This window comes from Lolium perenne, chromosome 1 (assembly GCF_019359855.2).
Source record: "Lolium perenne isolate Kyuss_39 chromosome 1, Kyuss_2.0, whole genome shotgun sequence".
Lineage (NCBI taxonomy): Eukaryota > Viridiplantae > Streptophyta > Magnoliopsida > Poales > Poaceae > Lolium > Lolium perenne.
The window spans coordinates 128,253,870-128,270,460 of record NC_067244.2 but is presented as its reverse complement, the minus strand read 5'-3'; the positions used below and the strand labels follow the sequence as shown (position 1 = coordinate 128,270,460).

Genomic DNA, 16,591 nt, shown 5'->3' with positions numbered 1-16,591 from the left:
TTCCTCATTGACTCGTTTCAAAGGCAAGATGGTGCAAAAGAAATTGACCGCATCCAACGGCTGATGTCAAAAGCGGGAGGAGATTTTTACTGCAGCTGGGTCAATGAACGCTCACGATGAAAACGCCCGGCAAAGCCCCTGGGAGGCCGAGTAGCGTTGCATCCTTTATAGGAGAAATGCGCATCTCACTTTTTGCGGTTTTTTTTTAAGGAAACGTGGGCTTTATTGATCACATAATCATAATGTCATTACAAAGTGTCTCACGGATACAGACAACCCCACGCCACACTGAGCAAATAAAAGATTCACTAAGTTTAGCTAAACAATGAGCAGCAACATTTAAGGTTCGATTCACATGACGAAAAGAGCAAGAAGTAAAGGTCTTTGAGATGTTCCTGATGTCATGAATCACAGGACCACAAATAGAGTGATCTTCAGACTCCACTGTCACTTTTTGCGTCTGTGTTGTGCATGCAACAATTGCATGATATTCATCTTCTACGTCCCGAGTCCTGATCACACACTGGACAAATACAACACACAATTCAATTTCCTTCTCCACTTTGTTCTTCTTGGTTGCCATCCTACTCTTTACTATTATATTGGAGTTAGAGATGGTAGTCACTTTCACATCAAACATTAGAGAAATCACATCCGTTCAATCACCCTCAACGATGTATCCTAAACATCAGAAGAATTATGACCACCCGATGGCCTCCAATCTTCCACTATGGTAACTTACAATTATGTGGCAACAATCATAGGATCGCTAGAGTAATGAAATTTATAAAAAAGAGCTAATTACACCTCTAGTCCTACAACTTGTACACCATGTGAAGGTTTGGTCCTAGAACTTGCAAAACCTGCAACAATATCCTATAACTTGCAAATCATGTGAAGATTTGGTCCTCAATCAATCAAAAGCTGACACGTGGCGTCGTAGTTTTTGCAGAAAACTCCTTAATATTTTTATCTGGCAAATCTAACCTTGTACCGCCTCCTTACATGTGGGTCCTACCTGTCAGCGACCAACGAAGCAAATAAAATAATTTGAGTGAAGGTGGACTCGAACTCACGACCTGAGTTTGGAAGCGGACCGACTTAGCCACTAGGCCACGCAGAACTGTGTGTTGTATATTAGCACGTTGATACGTCTCAAACGTATCTATAATTTCTTATGTTCCATGCTAGTTTTATGACAATACTCACATGTTTTATACACACTTTATATGCATTTTCCGGCACTAACCTATTGACAAGATGCCGAAGCGCCAGTTCATGTTTTGTGCTGTTTTTGGTTTCAGAAATCCTACAAAGGAAATATTCTCGGAATTGGACGAAACAAACGCCCAGGGTCTTATTTTTCCACGGAGCTTCCAGAAGACCGAAGAGGATACGAAGTGGGGCCACGAGGCGGCCAAACCACAGGGCGGCGCGGCCAAGGAGGGGCCCGCGCCGGCCTGTGGTGTGGGGCCCCTGTGCCTCCACCGACTCTGCCCTTCCGCCTACTTAAACTCTCCGTCGCGAAAACCCTATTACCGAGAGCCACGATACGGAAAAAGTTCCAGAGACGCCGCCGCCGCCAATCCCATCTCGGGGGATTCAGGAGATCGCCTCCGGCACCCTGCCGGAGAGGGGAATCATCTCCCGGAGGACTCTACATCACCATGATCGCCTCCGGACTGATGTCTGAGTAGTTCATCCTTGGACTATGGGTTCATAGCAGTAGCTAGATGGTTGTCTTCTCCTCATTGTGCTATCTTGTTAGATCTTGTGAGCTGCCTATCATGATCAAGATCACCTATTTGTAATGCTACATGTTGTGTTTGTTGGGATCCGATGAATATGGAATACTATGTCAAGTTGATTATCAATCTATCATATATGTGTTGTTTATGATCTTGCACGCTCTCCGTTGCTAGTAGAGGCTCTAGCCAAGTTGATACTTGTAACTCCAAGAGGGAGTATTTATGCTCGATAGTGAGTTCATGCCTCCATTGAATCTGGGACAGTGACAGAAAGTTCTAAGGTTGTGGATGTGTTGTTGCCACTAGGGATAAAACATCAATGCTTTGTCTAAGGATATTTGTGTTGATTACATTATGCACCATACTTAATGCAATTGTCTGTTGTTTACAACTTAATACTGGAAGGGGTGCGGATGCTAACCCGAAGGTGGACTTTTTAGGCATAGATGCATGCTGGATAGCGGTCTATGTAATTTGTCGTAATACCCTAAGTAAATCTCATATTAGTCATCATGATATGTATGTGCATTGTTATGCCCTCTCTATTTGTCAATTACCCAACTGTAATTTGTTCACCCAACATGCTATTTCTTATTGGAGAGACACCACTAGTGAACTGTGGACCCCGGTCCATTCTTTTACATCTGAATACAATCTACTGCAACCATTGTTCTCTACTGTTCTTTGCAAACAAACATCATTTTCCACACCATAAATTTAATCCTTTGTTTACAGCAAGCCGGTGAGATTGACAACCTTACTGTTACGTTGGGGCAAAGTATTTTGATTGTGTTGTGCAGGTTCCACGTTGGCGCCGGAATTCCTGGTGTTGCGCCACACTACACTCCTCCGCCAATAACCTTCACGTGGCCTTCATCTCCTACTGGTTCGATAAACCTTGGTTTCTTACTGAGGGAAACTTGCTGTTGTACGCATCACACCTTCCACTTGGGGTTCCCAACGGGCGTGTGCTTAACGCGTCAACACACGTCTGTCTATTACATCAAAGAATACTAGAAAGAAAATTGAGACTACATATATAATAAAATTTTATTTGCTCGGACGAGGATTCGAAGTCGCGAATAAGCTAGTGCTAACGCTTAAAATAGGCTGCCGCTTAACTACGCAACTTGTTGTGGATATACTTCATAGTTATACCATCGACATGGTCCGATTCCGACAAGCCCGGGTGACCCAAAGATGGTGGTGATGGCATATGGCCCACCGAACGGTCCAGTTGTTGTTGATCAAGATGGAAGATGTCCAACCCAGGAATAAGAAGCTGGATCCCAGCCGACCTATGAGGTAGCCGAATCCGAACCGCCCTACGAAGGTAGTCGGATCCGAACCGCCCTACGAAGGTAGCCGGATCCGAACCGCCCTACAGAGGTACCCGGATCCAAACCGACCTACAGAGGTACTCGGATCCGAACCGACCTACAGAGGTACCCGGATCCGAAGAGGTCTATGCCAGGAGTCAGATCCGTGAAGGCCCATGAAGGAAGTCGGATCCACACTACAAGAAATATGCTAACTTGCGACCCTCCATATTGGTCGTTAGATGGTCCTTGTTTATCATCTATGACCTTGATGTGACCAAAAACTGTTGGTCGCCAGTTGAGCGTCACTAACGGATCACAACGACCAACTTTTTTTAATGGTCGTAGACGGTTATGACCAAACTCGGTGGTCGTAGATTCTACGACCAAAATATTGGTCACATACAGTCTACCATGTCCACGTCAGATCCAACGTGGCGAATCCTACGTGGCAAAGGTATGACCAAACCAAATAGTCGTGGTTCAAAATCAGCCCAATCCAATCCAGCCATATACATGGGCCAAGCCCAACAATCCAGCCTACTTAAAAAATCGTTTTATCTCTAGCCGCTAGATGGGCCAAGCCCAATATTTTGGCCTTTTTATTTTCTGGGCCTTGGCCTTATTACATACTTTGTTTTTAATTTAGAGACATTTTATTTCAGGTTGGTCCCACCTTTCAGACACGTACAATTAGACATGCCTGGGTCAAAACTGTCAGGTTTTATACAATAATTAAATAACTGATGATTAAATAAGAATCAACAAAATACATGAACCTTTTGATTCAAACACAACAATTTGACGAATAATATTTCAGATAACAGGGGTACATTACATTCATGCACAGTATCCAGCTTGCAAATATAATAGAACATCAAGTAACTAACTACGAAAATAAAACAAAGTTCAGGTTCCAGCTTCTGACGCTTGTAAGTGACAGAACAACACTTCTCAACACTTCTGCACGAATGAAAAGTGAAAGCCTGCAAGTGGTATTGAATATAACAGTAAGAAACAAAATAAAAACAATCTAACATATGTTCTTCTCTAGGCAGACTGTTCATAAATTCCATTCTATTAGAGAATACACTATTAATAATTAGTGTAGTGAGAATAATAGTACGTACTACAAGTAATTGACAGCAGCCAATTAAACTGTAGTGAAAAACAAAAGGTACAGGTAATTGACAGTAATCCATACAAGGGAGATGCTTATATTCGTTGTATATTAACAATAAAGCTATATCCAACATGAACGATTTTCAAGTTCTTCTCCTTTGCATGAACGGGAACTACATAAAAGCATGCTTAACATCTCAGAATCTCAATGACAACAGATCTAAAATCATTATAAAACATACAATGTATACTTAATCAAGCACTAAAATCTCAATCCCATTACTCCAAATTCATGGTTCACCGACAGCAACACCATCTAAAACACCTTGGGTGCCTACAACAACCTGCCGACAAACTATGCCCAGTCAAGTAGCATTCGACAAAAATTTATGTAGACTGCTACCATTGGCAGTTTGGCACGGATCACTATTGATAAAATGTACAGACTCAAATGTTGACGTATAAGTATTAATGTTTTTAGCATGCAAACACATTTGCAGAAACAACCAATACATTGCCTAAAAATAAGATAGTTCAAGGAAAACTAGGAAAAAACTTATAACTAAGCAGAAATGATAGTTCAGGATATGGACAGAAAGTTTTATCACATGGCAGTAGTCGTGGGAGACAAAGTGGCTGAGAGCAAACCATAAATATTAGCTCAGTGCATATGATTGTCATGCGATTCTTTTTTTGAAGGTATGAATGTCATGTTAGTACCCTGGGTGAACAAAGACAATGAAGGTGTGATCTGCTTGTTCTTGGGCACCTCAGTGAGCACTGCATCATAGGAGACCTAGTAAAAAACACAGTAAAATATAGTCGCATTTCAACATACTCAAGTCAAATTGTGTAAAATATGAAAGAAGATAACATGTACAGATCTGGATTACGTGGGGGGGGGGGGGGGGGGGGAGGGCGTGCATATCTGACTTCTTGAAGATGCGGTGATGATATGGTCCCCATCGTTGTTCTTCTCGTAGCCTTGGCGTGCTTGCATGCCTTGAATACCCAGTCCACTATGTAGATTATGCCACTGTCCAAAATAGCATGCTCATTTCAGTCATTCAAAAATGGTTCAGTATGATAGTATAACAGAAGTAGAATGCAACTAAAAGGGGAACTAGGAGATAACAATTGAATGAACTAACAGTTGTCGACCATGTAGTCATTCATAAATGCTTCAGTATGGTAGCATAACAGAAGTAGAATGCAACTAAAAGGGACAACTATTAGATAACAACTAAATGAACTAACAATTGTCAACCATGCAGACCATACACATATATGACTATCCATTCCTTGTACCCACATGACAGTGAACGACAGAAATAGCATACCTTGCATGTTTGCCAAGTACACAGTGAAGTGTTCCCCAATGGCTGAACTAATCAAATATATGCTCCTAACATGTTGGTCCTAAAGAGATAAGATGAATGATCAATAATTTAATATAGCTGCGTAACATCCATAGAAATTAGAAAGTACGCGCGAAAGGTAGAGCAGTACCAATCAAACAACGGACTGGATACATGGCTTTCTGGTGTTATTAAAGCATAATCCTTTTGGTAGACACTACGCATGAACCCAGGTAAACCTTGGGATCCATAGCTTCATAGTAAATGATAAAGAAACTCTCAAAGCTTTTAAGAGTGCACTCAGACATAAGCATAAAATGGTATAGAATTCTTAGCAAGATTGTCACAGGACTATCTAAATTCATAATCTCATTGTAAAAGTACTTACAGTACGAACTAGATATAACTATACAATGGCAGTTCATTTCAGAAGATCAGGCAAACATGCTATTAAAAGAAGCACAACTAAGAAGAGACAAATACACAAATCTGACAGCTTATACACCTGTAAGAGAAAAATGAATTGTGCAAATAATTTAATATTTCAGTAGCAAGAATGGATACTTCAAATTAAAATACGGATTGCTTTGCATGAGATTCTTGATTTGCATAGGGAGCATATACTAAATGTAAATAAGTTCATAATATTCCAGATTTTCTAATTTTGCATCTACAGGTGTGATATAAGTTTCAAGGTCAATGCAACAAACTGATGGCTGAGAAAAAAAATAACGTAGCAATGTAACCTGAATAAATGCAATAACCAAGAACCATGCTTGAAGGCTAGCACGGAACTCGAAGACAGCGAAGGCCTCCTTGCGCGGCAGGGCGGCTTGCATCTGCGGTGGAGCCGGATCCAGCGGGGGTGATGACAAGGCGGCCGGATCCGAGGCAGAGAGGTTGGGGTTGCAGTACTGGCGCTCAATGCCTCCTTGCCCCGTCTCGGAAGTTGTCGCAGGTGGCCTGGTCCAAAAAGGTTACATTTTTGCCCAGTCTGCTTGCCGTTGCTCCACTTCTGCAACCTACAAAGTAAAATCAATGAGAAGCCGTGAGAGAGAGCAATCAGAGAACCAAACACACACATAAAAGAAGTAATTTTAATCTTCTATATTCAATTACAATGAGGAAGTTAACCAAAAGAGGTCTAAAATGAAGAGAATGCATACCTTATCAATGACAGGGCAGGGTCATTTTAGAGCTCTACATATCTCTGTTGTGAGAAATATGCGCTTTGGTCTACAAAAGAGAATGATTACAGTTAGAGATGTACCAGATTCTCCTACTTTTCAATCAGAGTTGGAACCTAGAACACATCAATTTAGCAGTCTTAATGATGTACTACACACTGTCCAGAGAGGATGCCATTAACTAATTACTACTATTTGCAGTCTGAACATTTCTTGACTTTTCTAACAACATATATGAGTTGCGATTAATTGTTAGTTTATATTGCACAACACAGTTGATGCATATCACCAATTAAACTGGAAATTAAGAGGACCTACAGACCAAACCGTGTCGGTGAGGTCCGTGTGGCAGGTGAATTGGTGTACTTCTAACACCCCAAAAACAACTAACGTCAGGACACATGTTGATTAGACCAACAGCAGGGTGATCTTGATACAATCATACCATGGAAAAACAAAATGCACAAACAAAAGAGCTATTCTACCTCCTCCACTACAACGGTTTCATTCACCAGATAAAGTAAGACTGCAGATCAATATACACCCAGCCAACACCAATAGATCGACAACTAGCCTGCACAAATCGAGCACAACCATACCAGATCAACAGATATCTGATGAAATCCACAACGAATGAAGCAAGGATCAGAGAGGAGCAGGCAGAGAACTCACTGGATCCTTCTCGACGAGGTAGTTGAAGATGCGGCCATCGCAGTTGTAGAACTCCTCGTCAGCCCACCCTCTCCATCTTCGAGCCGCAAGCTCAGGAAGCCGTCGTCGAGGCGGGAGACGCGAGGGTAGCTGGTGCAGATGGAGTCGCGGCGAAGGGAAGGAAAGAGAGGGAGATGCCAGGGTTGGGGACCTTGAGGAAGCGGGAGTGGCGGACACCGGCGAGGGTCACATCGTCTGCGCGCTGTGGAAGACGTGGTCGCCGAGGATGCCTGGCTCCCTCTTTGCAGACGGCGGAGTAGTAGTGGCGCCGGGGTTGAGGAAGTACAGGAAGCGGTCGGGCGGAGGCCGGCGAGGGGCGTCGCTCCGGTGAGCCAAAAAACATGGATTCGACGACCTTGAGGATGTGGGCGAAGCGGAGGCCGGCGCTGTGGTGGCGGCGGGGTAGGGTTTGGTGGTGGAGAGGGTCGGGAGTTGGGAGAGCGGCCCTCGATCTGGATTTGGTTCCGTCTAGGGTAGCGGGTGTGGGCCCGAAGGGGTTCCTAGTACGGTAGCAGGCACGGGAAATTTGGGGCAAAAAATAAGCGCGTGCTCTAGGCGGGATACCAAAATTTTCGCTAAGGACTAGAGGCAAAGTTTCCGCTAAGGCTACTACTACAAGTTGGATTGGTGGGCTACCAAAAATTTCCCGTGCAATTGGAACTCTCTTTTTTACTCAAAGAAAATGTTAAACCTCTTCGTCAACATGTCAATATGTGGTACAAGTAGGTCCCAGTATAATTGGTTAAGCCATGTAGTTGGACCCTTTTTTCTCAAAAAAAGTTGAACCTCTTGGTCAACATGTCAATATGTGGGTCCCACACACGATAGATTTAAACCTGGTTCTATCCAAACACATAAACAGAAGTTGACACGTGGACACGACATGTAGGCAAAATTGCTTAGGTGGCCAGCAAGTCATTTTAAGGCATAACGAACTAGCAGGCATGACTATTTAAATTGGTCGTACTCTGCTAGAGATAAGGTCGTAGACCGTATCATCTTCTCTACGACAATTTCACGTAAATAAATTAGGACCTTTCGCAATAAAATGGTCGTAATGATTTAGGGTTTTGACCCTCTTGAATGCCTTACGACCATTTGGTACAAAATTGTCATAGATCTATGACTATTTCACTCACGGTCACTGACGGAAGGTCACTAGTTAACATATTTCTTGTAGTGCCATGACGACAAGTTAGGAATAGGTGGATCCTTGACGTACACGACAATGTAATATTCTGTAGTTAGGCTACTTGTATTCCGGGTAGGACTCTCCGTAGAAACCCTAGATCCGGGCGCCTATATAAGCCGGATCCTGGGAGCCCTGAGGGGAGATCTCGAGCTAGAAGCGAGACAACCACAACTCATTGTAACAACGCGAAAGCGCCCAGATAATTCCAGACAAGCAGCAGTAGGCCCTGTCATCGTGCAGGTGTTCCGAAGCTGGGTAAATCGCGTACCACCGTCCCGTGAGCACTCCGCCCTATGGCCCCTACTTCTTCTCCCCCTCGTGAGGATCCCTCCTCCGAGGCACCGTAGAATAGGCAACGATAGTTGGCGCCCACCGTGGGGCCAGCGGCGTCTGGAGGCCAAAATCGGGAGGGTTCCGCCATGGGAAGCTTCAACGATTTCATCGCTGTGGGGCGTGTCTTGTACGCCGGTAACTTTCCGATCGTCCCTCCGGACGAGTTATGGATTCCGGCTAGGACAAAACCCGTCAAGTTCTTCATCATCCCAATCGGCGGGATACACATCTTCATCGGCGAGACCGTCGATTCCGACGGAAACGCGCTGGTAAAAACTGCAGCTACGACCGCCGCTGAGCTGGACGAAGCTGCAAAGTTTCGACCCGAATTGCTGGACCTTCCTAAGGAAGACTCCACATTAGATCTGAAAATTTCAAATTCTGGTTTTGGTAGTCGGGTCCGCACCTATATTTTGGTAGCCGGATCCATACCTATTTTTGGTTACCGGATCCGCACCTATATGTTGGTAGCCGGATCAATACCTATTTTTTGTTGCCGGATCCGCGCCTACGTTTTTGGTAGTCGGATCCGCACCTATATTTTGGTAGCCGGATCCATACCTATTTTTGGTAGTCAGATCCGCACCTATATTTTTGAAGCCGGATCCATACCAAAACTTTGGTAGGTGGATCCGCACCTAAATTTTTGGAAGTCGGATCCACACCTAAATTTTGATAGGTGGATCCGCACCTACAGGACCACCGCGACAATCAATCTCGCACCGGCTCGATGGAACGCCGAAGAAAAACCTTCACGACCGACGTTTACTCCGCTCCAAACAGCTAAGTCCCTATTTATATTTAATATTTTAAAATTTTATGATCATGAGATTAAGATTGGTTCACTCATATCCTGAGTCTTTTACCGCTTTTACTGTTGGTCATATCTTTCCCACGATTTGCCTCGCGCTCGTGAAAAACTTTGTACTGGTTTTTCCGCTTAAGGCTCCAGTACGCTGCAAAAATTTCGCTTTCGGGCGTTAGCTTAAGTTTTCTGGCCTACACGTTTTCTGTTGTTTTATGTGTGGATTCCTTAGTAGTGACATCTCGGTACTTAAAGCCGGCCTCTGTTTCTGAGGTTCTTGATTGTTTCACTATTAAGCGATATCGCCTCAGCAGATGTTCTGTGTTTAAAGTTTGCCGTCTCGCGAAAAGTCAAGCATATAAACCAGAAGAACGGATAAACCATCACTTGCTTAAAACATATAAATTACACTAACTGTTCAAGATAGTCGAGTTTTTTCCGCCTTGACAGTTTTATGTTGTTCAACTGCTGCATAGTTTCAGCTTTAAAACATTTGTTCAAAGGCCGTTTTTGTTCCACCTTAAATTTGTTCGTTGAACGTGATCAAAGAAACAATTTAATACAAATATGTTTTTATGTTTATGTATCAGGTACATGACACTTGGACGTACAACAGTCCTCGATCTAAGGTGTTTTCAAGCAGATCTAGCACCGCGCGAAGCCCCACGGGAAGCTAGCCGGATCCAATGAGAGAAGGTTAGGCGGATCCATGGCGTGCACAGCTGGAAAAGCAACTTGAGTCTTGATTCCGCTATGCTTAGCCGAAACCAACCCTTGGGGGTTGCGGTTTGATCTTAGGTGAAAAGTGTGTTTCCTTTCGGGTATCAGTGCTAGAAATTTCCGCCTAGATGCTTGGGATTTATGCTATTCCTAAGTCACATAAAAAAGATAATGCTACTCTAAGAGCTCCAAGCCGGATTTTCAAGTAAATTCACCTTGGCGCTCGGGGGGCTACATCGATGAAGTTCTCTTAGGAGCAACAAGACGAAAAATTTCCACTTTGACGCTTGGGGGCTAAGTTTCTGAGCATCGAGTCTCCTTGGAGCAAGCCGATGATACGTCTCAAACGTATCTATAATTTCTTATGTTCCATGCTACTTTATTGATGATACTCACATGTTTTATACACACTTTATGTCATATTTATGCATTTTCCGGCACTAACCTATTGACGAGATGCCGAAGAGCCATTTGCTGTTTTCTGCTATTTTTGGTTTTAGAAATCCTACAAAGCAAATATTCTCGGAATTGGACGAAATCAACGCCCAGGGTCTTATTTTTCCACGAAGCTTCCAGAAGACCGAAAGGGAAACGAAGTGGGGCGACGAGGTGCCGCCACGCCAGGGCCGCGCGGCCAAGGGTGGGGTCGCGCCGCCCTAGTGTGTGGGGCCCTCGCGTCGCCTCCTTACCTACCCTTCCGCCTACTTAAAGCCTTCGTCGAGAGAACCCCAGTACCGAGAGCCACGATACGGAAAACCTTCCAGAGACGCCGCCGCCGCCAATCCCATCTCGGGGGATTCAGGAGATCGCCTCCGGCACCCTGCCGGAGAGGGGAATCATCTCTCGGAGGACTCTTCATCGCCATGATCGCCTCCGGAGTGATGTGTGAGTAGTTCACCCCTGGACTATGGGTCCATAGCAGTAGCTAGATGGTTGTCTTCTCCTCATTGTGCTATCATTGTTCGATCTTGTGAGCTGCCTAACATGATCAAGATCATCTATTTGTAATGTTACATGTTGCGTTTGTTGGGATCCGATGAATATGGAATACTATGTTATGTTGATTATCAATCTATCATCTATGTGTTGTTTATGATCTTGCATGCTCTTCGTTGCTAGTAGAGGCTCTGGCCAAGTTGATACTTGTAACTCCAAGAGGGAGTATTTATGCTCGATAGTGGGTTCATGTCTCCATTAAATCTGGGGGAGTGACAGCAACCCCTAAGGTTGTGGATGTGATATTGCCACTAGGGATAAAACATCAATGCTATGTCTAAGGATATTTGTGTTGATTACATTACGCACCATACTTAATGCAATTGTCTGTTGTTTGCAACTTAATACTGGAAGGGGTGCGGATGCTAACACGAAGGTGGACTTTTTAGGCATAGATGCATGCTGGATAGCGGTCTATGTACTTTGTCGTAATGCCCAATTGAATTTCACACTACTCATCATAATATGTATGTGCATTGTCATGCCCTCTTTATTTGTCAATTGCCCAAACGTAATTTGTTCACCCAACATGCTATTTCTTATTGGAGAGACACCACTAGTGAACTGTGGACCCCGGTCCATTCTTTTACATCGAATACAACCTACTGCAATACTCGCTCTTACTGTTCTTTTCAAACATCATCATCCACACTATACATCTAATCCTTTGTTACAGCAAGCCGGTGAGATTGACAACCTCACTGTTACGTTGGGGCAAAGTACTTTGGTTGTGTTGTGCAGGTTCCACATTGGCGCCGGAATCCCTGGTGTTGCGCCGCACTACACTCCGCCACCATCAACCTTCAACGTGCTTCTTAGCTTCTACTCGTTCGATAAATCTTGGTTTCTTACTGAGGGAAAACTTGCTGCTGTACGCATCACACCTTCCTCTTGGGGTTCCCAACGGACGCGTGCTGTACGCGTATCAAGCTCTTTTTCTGGCGCCGTTGCCGGGGAGATCAAGACACGCTGCAAGGGGAGTCTCCACTTCCAATCTCTTTACTTTGTTTTTGTCTTGCTTTACTTTATTTTATTTACTGCTTTGTTTGCTCATTATATTCAAAATACAAAAAAAATTAGTTACTTGCTTTTACTTATTTACTATCTTGTTTGCGTTCTCCATATTAAAAACACACAGAAATTAGTTACTTGCATTTACTTTATTTAGTTTACTTTATTTATTATTGCTAAAATGGGTACTCCTGAAAATACTAAGTTGTGTGACTTCACAAGCATAAATAATAATGATTTCTTATGCACACCTATTGCTCCACCTGCTACTACAGCAGAATTCTTTGAAATTAAACCTGCTTTACTAAATCTTGTTATGAGAGAGCAATTTTCTGGTGTTAGTTCTGATGATGCTACTGCCCATCTTAACAATTTTGTTGAACTATGTGAAATGCAAAAGTATAAGGATGTAGATGGTGACATTATAAAATTAAAATTGTTTCCTTTCTCATTAAGAGGAAGAGCTAAAGATTGGTTGCTATCTTTGCCTAAGAATAGTATTGATTCATGGACTAAATGTAAGGATGCTTTCATTGGTAGATATTATCCTCCTGCTAAAATTATATCTTTGAGGAGTAGCATAATGAATTTTAAGCAATTGGATAATGAGCATGTTGCCCAAGCATGGGAAAGAATGAAATCTTTGGTTAAAAATTGCCCAACCCATGGACTGACTACTTGGATGATCATCCAAACCTTTTATGCATGATTGAATTTTTCTTCATGGAACCTATTGGATTCAGCTGTTGGAGGTACTTTTATGTCCATCACTCTAGGCGCCGCAACAAAGCTTCTTGATGATATGATGATTAATTACTCTGAATGGCACACAAAAAGAGCTCCACAAGGTAAGAAGGTAAATTCTGTTGAAGAAACCTCCTCCTTGAGTGATAAGATTGATGCTATTATGTCTATGCTTGTGAATGGTAGATCTAATGTTGATCCTAATAATGTTCCTATAGCTTCATTGGTTGCTCAAGAAGAACATGTTGATGTGAACTTCATCAAAAATAATAATTTCAACAACAATGCTTATCGGAATAATTCTACTAACAACTATATGCCATATCCTTATAATAATGGTAATGGTCATGGTAATTCTTATGAGAATTCTTACAACAATAATAGGAATGTGCCCCCCTAGTCTTGAAGCCATGCTTAAAGAATTTATTAGTACACAAATTGCTTTTAACAAATCTGTTGAAGAAAAGCTTGGTAAAATTGATATTCTTGCTTCTAAGGTTGATAGTCTTGCTGCTGATGTTGATCTTTTGAAATTGAAAGTTATACCTAATGAAAATAAAGACATTAAGTCATTTGCTACAGCAAACGCTATCCAAGTTAGAATTAATGAGAATATAAGATTGATGGTTGAATTGCGTGCTAGGTGGGAAAAAGAAGAAAATGCTAAAGAGAATAATGTAGCTAAAGTTTGGACTATTACCACCACTAGTAATGATAATGCTTCACATGTTGCTACACCTCCCACTATCAATGATAAAATAATTGGTGTTGGCAATGTTTCTACTCCTAATGCAAAGCGTGCAAAACTGCCCGAAACTGCTAAAACTGCTGAAACTGCTTGTGATAAAACTGCTGAAATTTTTCAAAATGTTGGGGACAATGATCCCATTGCTTTAGATCATAATGATTTAGATTTTGATGATTGTCACATCTCTGAAGTTATAAAGTTCTTACAAAAACTTGCTAAAAGTCCCAATGCTAGTGCTATAAATTTGGCCTTTACAAAACATATTACAAATGCTCTCATAAAAGCTAGAGAAGAGAAACTAAAACTTGAAACTTCTATCCCTAGGATGTTAGAAGATGGTTGGGAGCCCATCATTAAGATGAAGGTCAATGATTTTGATTGTAATGCTTTATGTGATCTTGGGGCAAGTATTTCCGGTATGCCTAAGAAAATCTATGATATGCTTGACTTGCCACCATTGAAAAATTGTTATTTGGATGTTAATCTTGCTGATAATTCTACAAAGAAACCTTTGGGGAGGATTGATAATATTCGCATTACGGTGAATAATAATCTTGTCCCCGTTGATTTCGTTGTGTTGGATATTGAATGCAATGCATCTTGTCCCATTATATTGGGAAGACCTTTTCTTCGAACTGTTGGTGCTATTATTGATATGAAGGAAGGCAATATTAAATATCAATTTCCTCTCAAGAAAGGTATGGGACACTTCCCTAGAAAGAGAATGAAGTTACCTTTTGATTCTATCATTAGAACAAATTATGATGTTGATGCTTCATCTCTTGATGTTACTTGATTCACACTTTCTGCGCCTAGCTGAAAGGCGTTAAAGAAAAGCGCTTATGGGAGACAACCCATGATTTTACTTCTGCACTTTTGTTTTATATTTGAGTCTTGGAAGTTGTTACTATGGTAGAAACCTCTTCTTATCTTTATTTTATTGCATTTTTGTGCCAAGTAAAGTCTTTGATAGTAAGGTTCATACTAGATTTGGATTACTGCGCGGAAACAAATTTCTTGCTGTCATGAATTTGAGTAGTATTCTCTGTAGGTAACTTAGAAAAATCTGCCAATTTACACGAGTAATCCTCAGATATGTACGCAACTTTCATTCAATTTTAGCATTTTCATCTGAGCAAGTTAAGTGCCCCAGAAAAATTCGTCTTTACGGACTGTTCTATTTTGACATATTCTGCCTTTTATTTCGCATTGCCTGTTTTGCTATGTTTGATGGATTTATTTATTCCATTAACTTTCAGTAGCTTTGTGCAATGTACAGAAGTGTTAAGAATGATTATGTCACCTCTGAACATGTGAATTTTTGATTATGCACTAACCCTCTAATGAGTTTGTTTTGAGTTTGGTGTGGAGGAAGTTTTCAAGGGTCAAGAGAGGAGGATGATACAATATGATCAAGGAGAGTGAAAGCTCTAAGCTTGGGGATGCCCCCGTGGTTCATCCCTTCATATTTCAATAAGACTCAAGCATCTAAGCTTGGGGATGCCCAAGGCATCCCCTTCTTCATCGACAAATTATCAGGTCACCTCTAGTGAAACTATATTTTTATTCCATCACATCTTATGTGCTTTGCTTGGAGCGTTTTTATGTTTATTTTTTTGTTTTTGTTTGAATCAATTGGATCCTAGCATTCATTGTGTGGGAGAGAGGCACGCTCGGCTGTTGCATATGAACACATGTGTGGGGACCCCGGACTAGCTGTCCGAAATACCCTGTTATGTATACAGTTCACGTTCCCATGATCAGTGTGCCGTGAACACATAACCGAACTGATATCAAATTACATCATCCTTTACAAAACGGAATAAGAAAATTACAATAAAGTCACATGACCCAACTTTACAAGATAGCCTCGAAGGGCCTAATCTAATCATCAGAGTAGCAGAATCACTTCAGCAGCGTAGAGCCCAAGTCATCTGCCTTAACCCTACAAGCAACTGACTGGGAAGACGTTCCTAGCTCGCATAGACGTCGTCAACTCCTTCTTCATCCATCGTGTTCCTCCAAGTCTGGCCAAGTAAATAGCCAGGGACAGAGCCGTGAGTACATTTGGAATTGTACTCGCAAACCATCAAGAAAGATGCTAACAGAGCTAACTAAAAGAGACAAGAGAGGAAGAATAGTTTCTCTTGTGGATATAGCATGTGAAAGAGAATCAGTTTCTCTTATGAACATAGCATCCCACATCACAGTTGAAGGGGACACTAAGAAAGTCCTATGACATCTCTATATCTTTGTTAAAGCAGAGTTCCTCTACATGAAACACTAGGAAGGGTCACCCTCTTTTGTTTCATTTTCCTCGACCATCTCCACATGGCCGGCACACCATCTTTCCCGTACCCTTCCGGTACTTCCAACACACATTTCCTTTGGAAATCATTTTCAAAACCAAAACTCGACACAGCTCGGTAACGGCCATCCCAACCGTCCATGACCGCGGACGCGGCTATTCGAATAGTTTTAACTCTGCAGAGTGTGCGCACTTTCCCCACAAGATCTGATAAATCCGCCGGGATCATCCCCGGTTCGTCATACGAAAGTATGCGAGTCTCGGATAATCAGTCGAAGCCTTTCGCCTA

General features: G+C 42.2%; 1 protein-coding gene across 2 annotated transcripts in view; it reads right to left on the bottom strand.

The window, feature by feature from the left end:
• LOC127301711 (large ribosomal subunit protein eL39) overlaps positions 1–16,591 on the bottom strand; it is a 149,330-nt gene that overhangs the window by 111,205 nt on the left and 21,534 nt on the right. The gene's annotated exons all lie outside the window — the stretch shown is intronic.